This window comes from Equus quagga, chromosome 15 (assembly GCF_021613505.1).
Source record: "Equus quagga isolate Etosha38 chromosome 15, UCLA_HA_Equagga_1.0, whole genome shotgun sequence".
NCBI lineage: Eukaryota > Metazoa > Chordata > Mammalia > Perissodactyla > Equidae > Equus > Equus quagga.
The window spans coordinates 38,551,894-38,562,686 of record NC_060281.1 but is presented as its reverse complement, the minus strand read 5'-3'; the positions used below and the strand labels follow the sequence as shown (position 1 = coordinate 38,562,686).

The following is a 10,793-nucleotide window of genomic DNA, read 5'->3' as shown; positions in this document are numbered from 1 at the left end:
GTTTCCGTAGTGTAATGGTCATCACACTCGCCTGACATGCGAGAGGTCCTTGGTTCAAAACCAAGCGGAAACAGGGAGTGCTTTCTTATGCCTTTGAGGATTCAGAAGAAATCATCACACCTCCTTCTTCTAGAAGCCCTCACGTAAAAAGAACTAGAGATAATCCCATGTGTGGTGGTGTTTTTTGGTTTCTTTTTCAAAAGCAGATAATAATCAAGAGATTGCTTTGTTACATTAGCAAGGCTGTTCTGGATCGGTCCTCCCAACTTAGACGTGTTCTCTTCTGTCCCAGAAAATTTGGAATGGGAGATGGTGGTGGCACTACAGTTTTCCCATGGGCTTTCGCCTCCTTTCCCTTTCAGAGGAATAGGTAGCCACCGTGCTCTTCCCTGGGTCATCTTTGAGAAGACGTGACTTTAGTAGAGTCCTGATTTCCCATCAACGGCCTTGACATTTCCTGTACTTTGAGCTGTCCAGAAGATTGAATAATGAAGTGGAGAGCAGTACACTGAAACATGGGAGAAAACAAAAGACAATAAGCAAGGTGTGGGGTGTTAGAGGGCTCACTTAGCATGTGAGAGGTGGTGGGATTGGTGCCCACATTCTCCAGCTTTTACTATTTCCACCTCAGACCTCTAGGTAACAACCTCAAACCTTCCCACCTATTGAAATAAATGACAAAATATTAGACACTTTGAGTGCAGTAGGAAATTGGATGCTTCTCTCGTTTATGACCAGTGGGCAGGGATAAGACAGGGCTGCTCCAGCCTTTACTGGCATTCACTATGAGCGTCTACTTTCAATTTATAATTTGTTTTCCACTTCTTCAGAGGAACTGTGATCCCAATGGACATATCCAATTGCTCTTTTTCTCCCTGTTTCTCCTGCAGCTTGTCCCTAAAATGGTACAGTCCTGAGAAATGCAGAAGAGTACAGGGTAAGTAACCCCTTGCCTTCTTGTCAATGGACTGAAACGTAGAGCCTCAGGTAACTGGAGAATGTCAGAACAGGCACTGTAGAATGCAAACACATAAAGTTGTCTGTGATCTCCTGGACACACCTGCGAATTGTGAATAAGTGGCTCTGATCCTATGCAACACACCATAGTCTTTGAAAACTAAACTAAGTGATAGCCCACTGCCCAAGTCAATACCAGGCACTGGATTGCACACACTCCAGAGATCTGCAAGTAGTATAGTAAAGGCTTTGTTAAAAGGACTAAATGGTAGTGAGGTTTCTATATTCAACATGAATGGTAATTTACTGATTCTAAGTTGCGAAATTTTAAGTATGTCTAATCACTAGACCACCTACTGTGGATGTTTAAAGAAGCCAATAGCAGGTGGGAAGAGAAACAAAGTGAAAAACAAAAGGAGAAACCATTAATAAATCACTAAATAATAAACATATATGCACACTTAATATTAAATGAAAATAATCTAAACACATAATCATTAAATATTCTCAGGATGTGTTAAAAATAAATATGCTGTTAGAAACTCACTTCAAATACAGTTACATGAGAGATTAAAAGTTATATACAAGATTGAAAGTAAAGAATGCTAAAAGATACAGCACACAAGCATTAATCAAAATAAGCTAAAGTGGATATATTAACATCAGACAAAGTAGATTTTAAAGCAAAGAAAATTTCCACATATAATGTGAGATGTTACATAATTATAAAGCATCAGCTCATCAAAGAAATAACTGTCCTATATGTGCGTGCCTCTGGATACAGATCTTCAAAATCCATTTATAAAAGCTGATAAATCTGAAAATAAAAATAGAAAAATCCACAATTAGAGGTGCTGATGTTACCACTCCTCTCTCATTAGCTGATAAATCTCGTAGATAACAAATGGGAAAACACATTGAAGAACTAAGCACCATCACCAACCATGGATCTAATTGACTTCATAGAGCAAAATATACCTTATAGAGCAGGTAGAAAGAAGTGCCAAAGACTGAGAGAAAAGCAAGATCATATCAAAACTAAGAAATCAAGAATGGTCAGAGTGCAGAAGAGTGACATGAATGAAGCTGGTATTTCAGAAACAGGTATTTAGTTGTCAATGCTAGGGAGACTGACAGGGACTAAGTGGATGGTCCCTTGTCCATATTAATCCTTCAATCTCTTGAAGTCCGAGGCTATCAGATTCCTTCGGACTCACCTGAGTTTCTTAAAGTGCCTGGCACAATTGCAGTTCTTCAGTGAATATGTACTGAATGAATCAAAGGGAGATGATAGATTCAAAAGGGTTGCACAAGAACACTGTTCAGTATTTGGGAAGTCATAGATGTGGTGTTTGAAGGAGGAGAATGAGTCAAATTGCACTTGGAAATCAAAGTCCGGAAGGCTGGCACAGAGGAGGTTGGAAATTGGATATTTGGTGTATGGCTGAGTGGGCTACTGTGAAGAAGAACAGGCAGAGAGATCATGAGCTGGAGCAGAGAAAGAGCTCACCTTTCGGAATCTAAAAATCTGCTTCTCTATTCAGGCTTTGCTACCTAGCAGCTCTGGGACCGTAGGAACATTACCTAATGAGTCTGAGCCTCCATTACACTGGAAAGGGCAGATTATGATACATAGTTTTGTTTTCAAAATTCAGTTGGACTTTATGATATAATCTCCACAAATCTCTTAGTATAATTAGTGGCACATCAGGCTAAAAAAGTCTGGGAAGACTTTTATTAAGTTCAGTCTGTGGTTTTTGTAGGGAAAATGTCTCCAGTCCTGTAGATGCAAGTAGAGATATAGAGTAAGGCAAAAGTGGGGACTGTAGACAAATTTAAGGACTATTTAATTGCTCATTCATTCATTTATTCAGTCAGTCAGTCAGTGAACTAATACGTGTTAACTGGGCACTTCCTATGTTTCTTTAACAAAGAAGACCATGGAAGCTGTCAGATTGACTGAGATCTCTGATGGCAGGAAAAAAACCACATCATTAGAACACAAGATCAAAAAAGACAAGCACTATTATCCCCAGTCCCACAGTCCACGTGGTCCCATCATTGAGTGAATGCCAAAAAGCCATGGACACACTCCATAGCTCTTGGGCGAGAAGTTCTTTGGGTGCAGCACTGGTCTCTATGGAGTTATTTTCAAGTAGCATTGATTGTATTCTTTAAAGATTTGGAATTGATAAAGCATGAATATGTTTTCCATTAAATACAGAGAAACTTCAAGTTGCCCTCTTAGCGCAGTAGGCAGCGCATCAGTCTCATAATCTGAAGGTCCTGAGTTCAAACCTCAGAGAGGGCAGGTCTTTTTCCTGTCGTCACACTTGGACTGGACTAATATTATCTTGATAAAAATAAAGGATATTTCAGGTGCATTAAGAAAAACAACACATAATAAAATTAACAAATGCAGCTGGATGAGGATTCGAAGACTGATACAACATTTGATGAGGATAGTGAAATCAGTTTTGTACTTTGTTGGGATTCCAGGTGCTTTGAGTAGAATGAGCAGAGAAGAGATTTACATTACACCAGAAACTACAAGCTATACTATATTTTTTCTTCCTCTCCATCAGATGAAACATCAGGAGAAATTTCTCTTCCAACTTTGTCTCTGAATGTTGCCCAACCACACTTAAGGGGTGGAAGAAGTGTAAAACCATTGATTCTTTTAATCATCCAACAAATATTTCCTTCATCTGTATCTTATTAATGGGGTGTTCTGGATACAGTAATTCAAGAATGATTAAAATTCAGAAATTCTCTCCCTCCTGGAGCTACATCCCAGTTGAGAGGAGTGAGAGAAACAGAAAAGAAGCAAATAAGAATAATGCATAATAAGCTAAGTGATGATGTTTACTATGGGCTAATCATTAGGCAGTAAAGGGGGTCTGGAGTGTGGAGGTGGCACATTCAGCTTTCAGGGAAAGAATGAAGAAAGTTGTCACCTTGAAGATACCTTCTAGTCTCTCCATCCTTCTCACTTGATGAAGTCTTGTGCCCAAAGGTTTTCTAACACTGTCATTAATTTTTATTTATCAAGGCAACTGGGGATTATGAGAGCTTTTTGGACATATGGTGGGCTTAGTTGGATGAACAGTGGTACCTGATAAATCCTTCACCTGTTTCTTCATATGGAAAATGAGAACTAAGGGATTCTCTAGGTGGATTCTCAGCACCTAGAGCAGAGTCACAGTAATAGGAACTGAGTAGTAAGTATTAGCTACTCCTTTGGTTGCCTTTTCCCTGTGGAATGCTGGCCTCTTACACAGAGCTTGTATCACAGTGTACATTAGAAGCTTACAAAATGGATTTACAGATTGAGGTAGAATGCACCAGGGTTCTCTTCTAGGAAAAAAATAACCTTCCTTTAAAGTTTCTCATAGTGCCTGTGTAAGAAAAGAACACTATCCTAGCTTGAAAAATTGAGTGTTCTCTGGGGAAAGCAGGAAGTCCCGCTGTGGAAGAGCAGAATCTGAGCGTATGGCAGAGTCTGAGTACACAGGTGAGTGCTCAGGAGACCAAAATGGTTAAGCAGTGAATCTGACCAGAAGGTCCATGGTTGAGAGAAACAACTTGGTTTCATACCCACGATTTGAAAGGCATATGTGCCAGAGTTGTTGTCTACTGGCCTCAAAAAGAAGGAAGGAAAGAAACTTATTCTGTCTTTCATAATTGAGAAAGACTTTTCCCATTATTTCTGACTCAAAATCTCAAAATTTCTGACAGATAGTTAGACTGAGAAGGGATTCTGACCCGTAGAGCATCAGTGTTTTTGTTGTTGATCTTTCCTGACCACTCCTTAATTTCTTCAAAATTAAATGCTGAGTAAAAGACCTGAGTTCCGGTTTCCAAACATCCTTTTAAAATTCTTCCTCCTCCTCTCACTAACTTATCCTTGTCCCAGGATTCTAGTGTCTTACTAAGCCAATGCTATCTGCTCTGGAAGAATGGAGGTGGAATCAAGCCCTACCCAGCGACCTGGGCCACACTTGGAGGGGATAATGGTACAGATGTGAGGCCCAGAGAGGCTGCCACTCCTCCTCTTCCTAGGTGGCCATATTTCCAAAATCAGGTAACAGTTGCAACCATGATTTATAGTGAGGTACATAACATGCGAGAGAGTTCCGAAATTGCAAGTGCATCCCAACCCAGCTGGGAACTTCACTTGCCTTCTGGCAATTCAAGATAGTGAAATTGTTTCAGAGCTAAATGATTCGCATGGCAACATACTATAGGTCTTGCTTTCTCCACATTCCCTGACAGAAAGAGAAGAATTCACTGTGCTTTTGCTTATTTCATGTTTGAGATGCTCTTCCCTCAGTTGAATCCTCTTCAACGGCAGTGAAGTAACCCTGTAGTACAGGGTTAGACCTATACACCCGGTCAGGGCACACGTCTAGAATGACCACAGACCAAAAGAGGGTTAGAGTATGGGAATTAGGTCAAATATTAGCACTCCTGCCTTGCACTTGGAGCAAATCTAAAAGACAACTGTATTCTCCAGTTTTACATCTTCATTTCTTCTTGAGACGTACCTCCAATCCTCACATCTCCTCTCCTGAACTCAATTCCAGGAAATGTTGGCCCTCTTTAAAAAATAGCATATACATTTCTGTTTCTTTTTTTATTTCACAGACAACACTGCAGAGAGAGTTCAGTGTTTGACCAATACTTCTTGTCAACGGGCTATAGACAGGGAGGAAATCCAGAAAAATGCTGTGGAGAGAGTGAGTGTCATCTATATGGGGTGTGCTGGGCATTTTCATCTAAAATTCTAGTTTTTGTCTAGTGAGCAGGTGGACCATCCACTCCTGTTTTGTAGACAGAATAATCATGGTAAAAGGTAGACCTCTCCACTACTTTGAATTGGGATTTTTGGGGTCATTTAGCCTGGGAATAAACATGGAAATCTGGTGAGGCACACCTACAGAGACAAGATGTACAGGACAATTTGTGAGTCGGAGGTCTCTGAGTAGCATTATCTAGAAGGAGATCGTAAAGACCCAGACTGTTAGAAAAACAGAAGATCGTAAAAGCAGAGGAATTCTTAGAGAACCCTCCCAAAAGAAGAGGAGCACAACCTTCCTTTAGTTCTTTCTTATGGAGATCACTTACCTATCCTGCTGGGACCCAAACATCACAGTACTTGCAATGACAGCACAGATCAAAATGTTTAGAAATGTCTGAAAAATTATGAAACAACCAGGTGGTATTTAATTTCTACACATAGGACCCAAGGTAGAATTTCTTCTCTTTTCAGAGGCAGTTATAATCTGATTAAAATATGGAAAATATCCCAGTAGGCAATGTTGGGAATGTATTTTATTCTCATTAGTGATCAGAACCTGATGAGGCCGAAAAAACATGAAGAGAAAGAGGGTCGTGATTCTGCCATGCTGAGCTGGAGAAAAGTCCTTGCATTTTGCTATTCACTGAAATTATTTCCTCTCTTTTAACCTGAGCTAAAGCTCCTTCAGACGTGAAAAGTCCTATGGATGATGTGCTTTGAGACACTGTGAATGGGTTGTCCTTCAGCAAACTCAACTTTTGGTTAGGCCAGTGGTGCATGACTTTGAAATGAGCTGAGAAATTTCTTATGTTTTGGCTCTGCTGTGCATATCTGGTAACCAGGCTCTGTGTGGGCTAGTTTTCTAGCTGTCTACAGAGACCCTTTCTTCAGCTGCCAACTGTTGACTAATATGTCTTCTAATCTTGGCTCAGACTTAGTAAGATGTCTACTTCTTGGAACTCAGTCCCCAAATCAAATGTCACTTTGCTACAGAGACCACTTCCCTTGTGAAAACCATATACTCAGTATTACCACATCAACTTATTCCATCTTCCTCATAATCACTGTGTGCTTTAGAAGGTGTCTTAGGAAGTTTTTCTTTCTAAATTTTCTATCTCTTCTCTAAAATATGAGATTCTTCAGACTCAAATCACTGTTTCAACCTCACTATATCCTCATTGCCTAGAGTTAAGCCGTAAAATATGGTTTCTAATTTGAAATGCAGGTAATAGGTAGGGATAGGGAATAAGCAGATCAAATACAAATTAATAGTTCAATAAACCATTCTATTTTATTTGCAAAATGTTAACCTCTGCATCTGCCAATTTATTTCTCTTTCTTTGTTCCTTATCCAATGTTTTGAATTTTACTGATGAATGGCAATTTGTTTATAATGTATAATTTTTATTTTCCCCAATCAGAATTTTCTATTTTATAATTAGGGAATAACAAATGAAGATTTAAGGGACCACAAATGTTTAGGACTCCCCTTATAACCCAATCACAGCTAATAACCATTTGAACATTGGGTGAAAACTAGAACAGATTTCGAAGCGTGGTTTCTTTTGCATACATTTTCTTTTAACCGTTTTCTTCTGCACAGATCCTTAATTTCCACTTTTTTTCTGTTCTATAACATGAAGCCCTGAAATAGCCCCTCTATCTTCGGCTTATTCAGGAGAGTACCAGGATGCAGAGGGCTGGAGGATTTGACTAATGAGACCTGTGAGAATTCTTACACTAGATAGAGCAGAAATCTCTAACATTCTGTGAGCTCAGAAGCTAGACAGAGGATGGAGAGATAGTAGTCACATCCAGAATCGTGACAGTGTAGACAGAGCAGTAGCCCTTTCAGGATAAAGTATCCTTGAAAACACTTTGCTCTTTGTGGACCAGTCACCAAAATGATGACATATCTGATTATGGGTTGTAGGATTCCAACTTTGCCTCCTTGATTTTCTCTTAGGGAGTGGAAGGGAGATGAAGTGCTGTTTCATTTCTTATTTACATGTTACTATAGTGACCCCCAGATGGATTTCCGAAGGTTAGCTTGTCCAGAGCGTTCTCTCTGAAGATCAGACCGTGCTGCTGCTTCCCCTTAAAGCCTGGATGAAAGGAGGCATCTGCAGGCTGGGGAATGCACCATAGTGGTTCCTAGAGATTCTGTCTTTCCATTTGTTATCTCTCTGAGCCTTTGAGAGAAGGATAACAATAACTGGGGCCTTGGAATACAGCCTAAGAAAGATTAAAAAGGAATGAAAAAAGAATCCACTTACAAATACTCTACTCGAATGTTTGCACAAAGTCATTTTGCCTGGAAAGTCCTATCTTACTGCAATGAATATATTCCATTCCTACCTTCCTTTTTATGCCCCAAGAAGCCTGTTATCACAGATGAAATGAGCAAATCGGCAGGTGGCAAAAGACCTTCACTAAATTTTCTCATCAGATCTTGATAGCAGTTTCCGGAGAGGCAAACAATACTCTACATACAAGGGCTCTTTCAGCACCATATGACTGAAATTGTACTAAGGGTTTATTAATTGTATGTAAGTTGTTTGATTTAGCTTTGCAGCTATCCTAAATGTCATTTTTCTCGTTTTATGGATAAGCCTGAAGCTCAGAGGAACTGAAACATTTTTCTCAAGTCACAAGTCTGTAAGGAGCAAAATCAGATGTGGAAAGCAGATTTTTTCAAATTAAAAATGTAAGCTTCTCCTTTAACCGAGTTCATAGCCTCACGATCTGTTTTTCTACATGCCAGTTGATTCATTCATTCACTCACTCATTCATAAACAAATGCTTATAAATGAGTGAATTTATTCTTCCTTTCATCAGATATTATATCAAAAATCACTTCTGTGTCTGCCACCTGGGTTTAAGATTTCTAAGTGCCTTTGACTCTTTTTTTCTCCCCCAAATCTCCACGTCCAGTCTTTTGACAAATGCCGTATATCTTTCCTGCACAACCTCTCTAGAATCTTTTCTTTTTTCTCATTTATCTATTCCTTTATCCATTCTATGATTATGGAAGACGTATCCTGTGCCAGGCTGCGTATTGGCCACTGGAGATGCAGTCTCATGCTACTGCTAATCTTAGGAGCTAACAGGATACACTTCAATCTTTTAGCATCTCTATAACTTCTTTTCCTTTCTTTATAATTCTTGTTTACCCATTTCCAAGTTCTTAGGCATTCAAAATTAAAACTGTCTCCTAAAATTTACTTTGATTATGTATGCCATCTGTTTGGATTTTTTTCAAAGGTTATTAAGCCTCCACAATGTTCTCCTCAACATATCTCCATGTGTCTATGCTTTTAAATTATTATTTACATGCATGTCTATTTTACACACACACACGCACACACCACTCCAGTTGAACAGGTATATTTCTTAACACAGGAATTCCCATATCCTGTGTTCACTCCATCTTATGTTCGGTTCTCATCTGCACCCCTCAGTTTCCATGTTTTATTCCTTCACTCTAATATGATCTCGCCTCTTATTTCCCATGGCTCTTGTCTGTAATATTTTCTATTTATTGCTGTTCTCAAGCGGTGTGGATATGTAATTGCTAAATGACGCTCCTTCCCAGGAAAGGAGCATTTATCTCTAGACTTAAGCCAACCTTGAGTTTCTGAAGTGTAGTGATCATCACACTAGTCTAACACAGGAGAGGTCCTGGATTCGAAACCAAGCAAAACAAGGAGCCCTTTCTTTATGCCTTCCAGAATCCAGGAGAAATCACCATACCACCTTCTTCTAGGAGGCCCCACGTTAAAATAATTAGTGATAATCCCATTTGTGTCACTGTCTCTTGGTTTTGTTTTAAAAGCAAGTAATCATCTGGAGATTGCTGTGCTACATTAGCAAGGCTGTTCTGAATGAGTTCGCTCAAGTGGGACATGTTCTCTACTGTCCATGAAAATTTGAAATGGGAAATGGTGTCAGTGCTAGAGTTTTCCCATGGCGACTTCCTCCTCCTTTTGCTCACAGAGGAATAGATAGCCACTGTGGTCTTGCCTCGAGTCTTCTTTGAGAAGATGTGCCCTTAGTAGAGTCCTGGATTTGTATTAATGGCCTTGACATTTCCTGTATTTGGGGCTGCCCAGAAATCAAAAAGTGGAGACTGGTACACTGAAAAACTGGAGAAACAAAGAAAAAAAAAAGGCTAAGGAGGCATTAGGGAAAAAGGAACAGCAGGCCATGGGGAATTAGCTCAGGTGGTAGAGCGCTCGCTTAGCATGTGAGAGGTGGTGGGATCGATGCCCACATTCTCCAAGTTATCCTATTTAGTCCTCTGATCCCCAAAATCTTAGGGAATTTGGACCCTAGTCTCGTTTATGACCACCAATAGGCAAGGATGAGAAAGGGCTGCTCTGGCTTTCCCTGGCATTCAGTAATTGACCTACTCTCGATTTATAATTCGTTTTCTGTTTCTTCAGAGGGGCTGTGATCCCAAGAGACATACCCAATTGCTCTTTTTCTCCCTTTTTCGTCTGCAGATTGGCCCTAAATGCAGCACAGTCCTGAGGACAGCATGGGGTAAATAATGCCCCAGCTTTCTTATCAGTGGACTGAAAGAGGGAGCTACAGGTAACCAGAAAACATTGGAAAAGACACTGTGAAAAGCAAACAACAAAGTTGTTTGTGAACTCCTCGATGTGCCTGAGAATTGTGAAGAAATGTCTCTGATCCTAAACAACATGCCATAGACTTTGAAACACGAAGTAACCTACAATCCACTGCCCAAGCCCACACTGGCCACTGGGTTGCATACACACCAGAGATCTCCAAATAGTATGGTAAAGGCTTTGAAAATGGAATCGACTTTGAAACTACTACACATAGAAGGCTGGTCAGTACTTGGAACTTGGAGTTTCAAAACTCATAGACAAAAGCTGATAAACCTGAAAAGATAGAGATGGAGACTCCACTCTCTTCTAGCCTCTGCCTCCATCTTTCTTTCTGCATCTCTAGATGTGTGTCCCTCAGCTTCTCCTTTTATTGGGAGTAGCTATCATTGGTGGAAGCT

The 10,793-nt window shown here is 40.0% G+C and overlaps 3 non-coding genes across 3 annotated transcripts; all 3 read left to right on the top strand.

Annotated features, from left to right (window-relative positions):
• TRNAV-GAC (transfer RNA valine (anticodon GAC)) lies at positions 1–73 on the top strand. Its single transcript has one exon. It is a non-coding gene; the product is annotated as a tRNA-Val (tRNA).
• Positions 74–3,195: 3,122 nt separating this feature from the next.
• On the top strand, positions 3,196–3,268 carry TRNAM-CAU (transfer RNA methionine (anticodon CAU)). The gene has a single exon. It is a non-coding gene; the product is annotated as a tRNA-Met (tRNA).
• Positions 3,269–9,966: 6,698 nt separating this feature from the next.
• On the top strand, positions 9,967–10,039 carry TRNAA-AGC (transfer RNA alanine (anticodon AGC)). Its single transcript has one exon. It is a non-coding gene; the product is annotated as a tRNA-Ala (tRNA).
• The last annotated feature ends 754 nt before the right edge of the window (positions 10,040–10,793 follow it).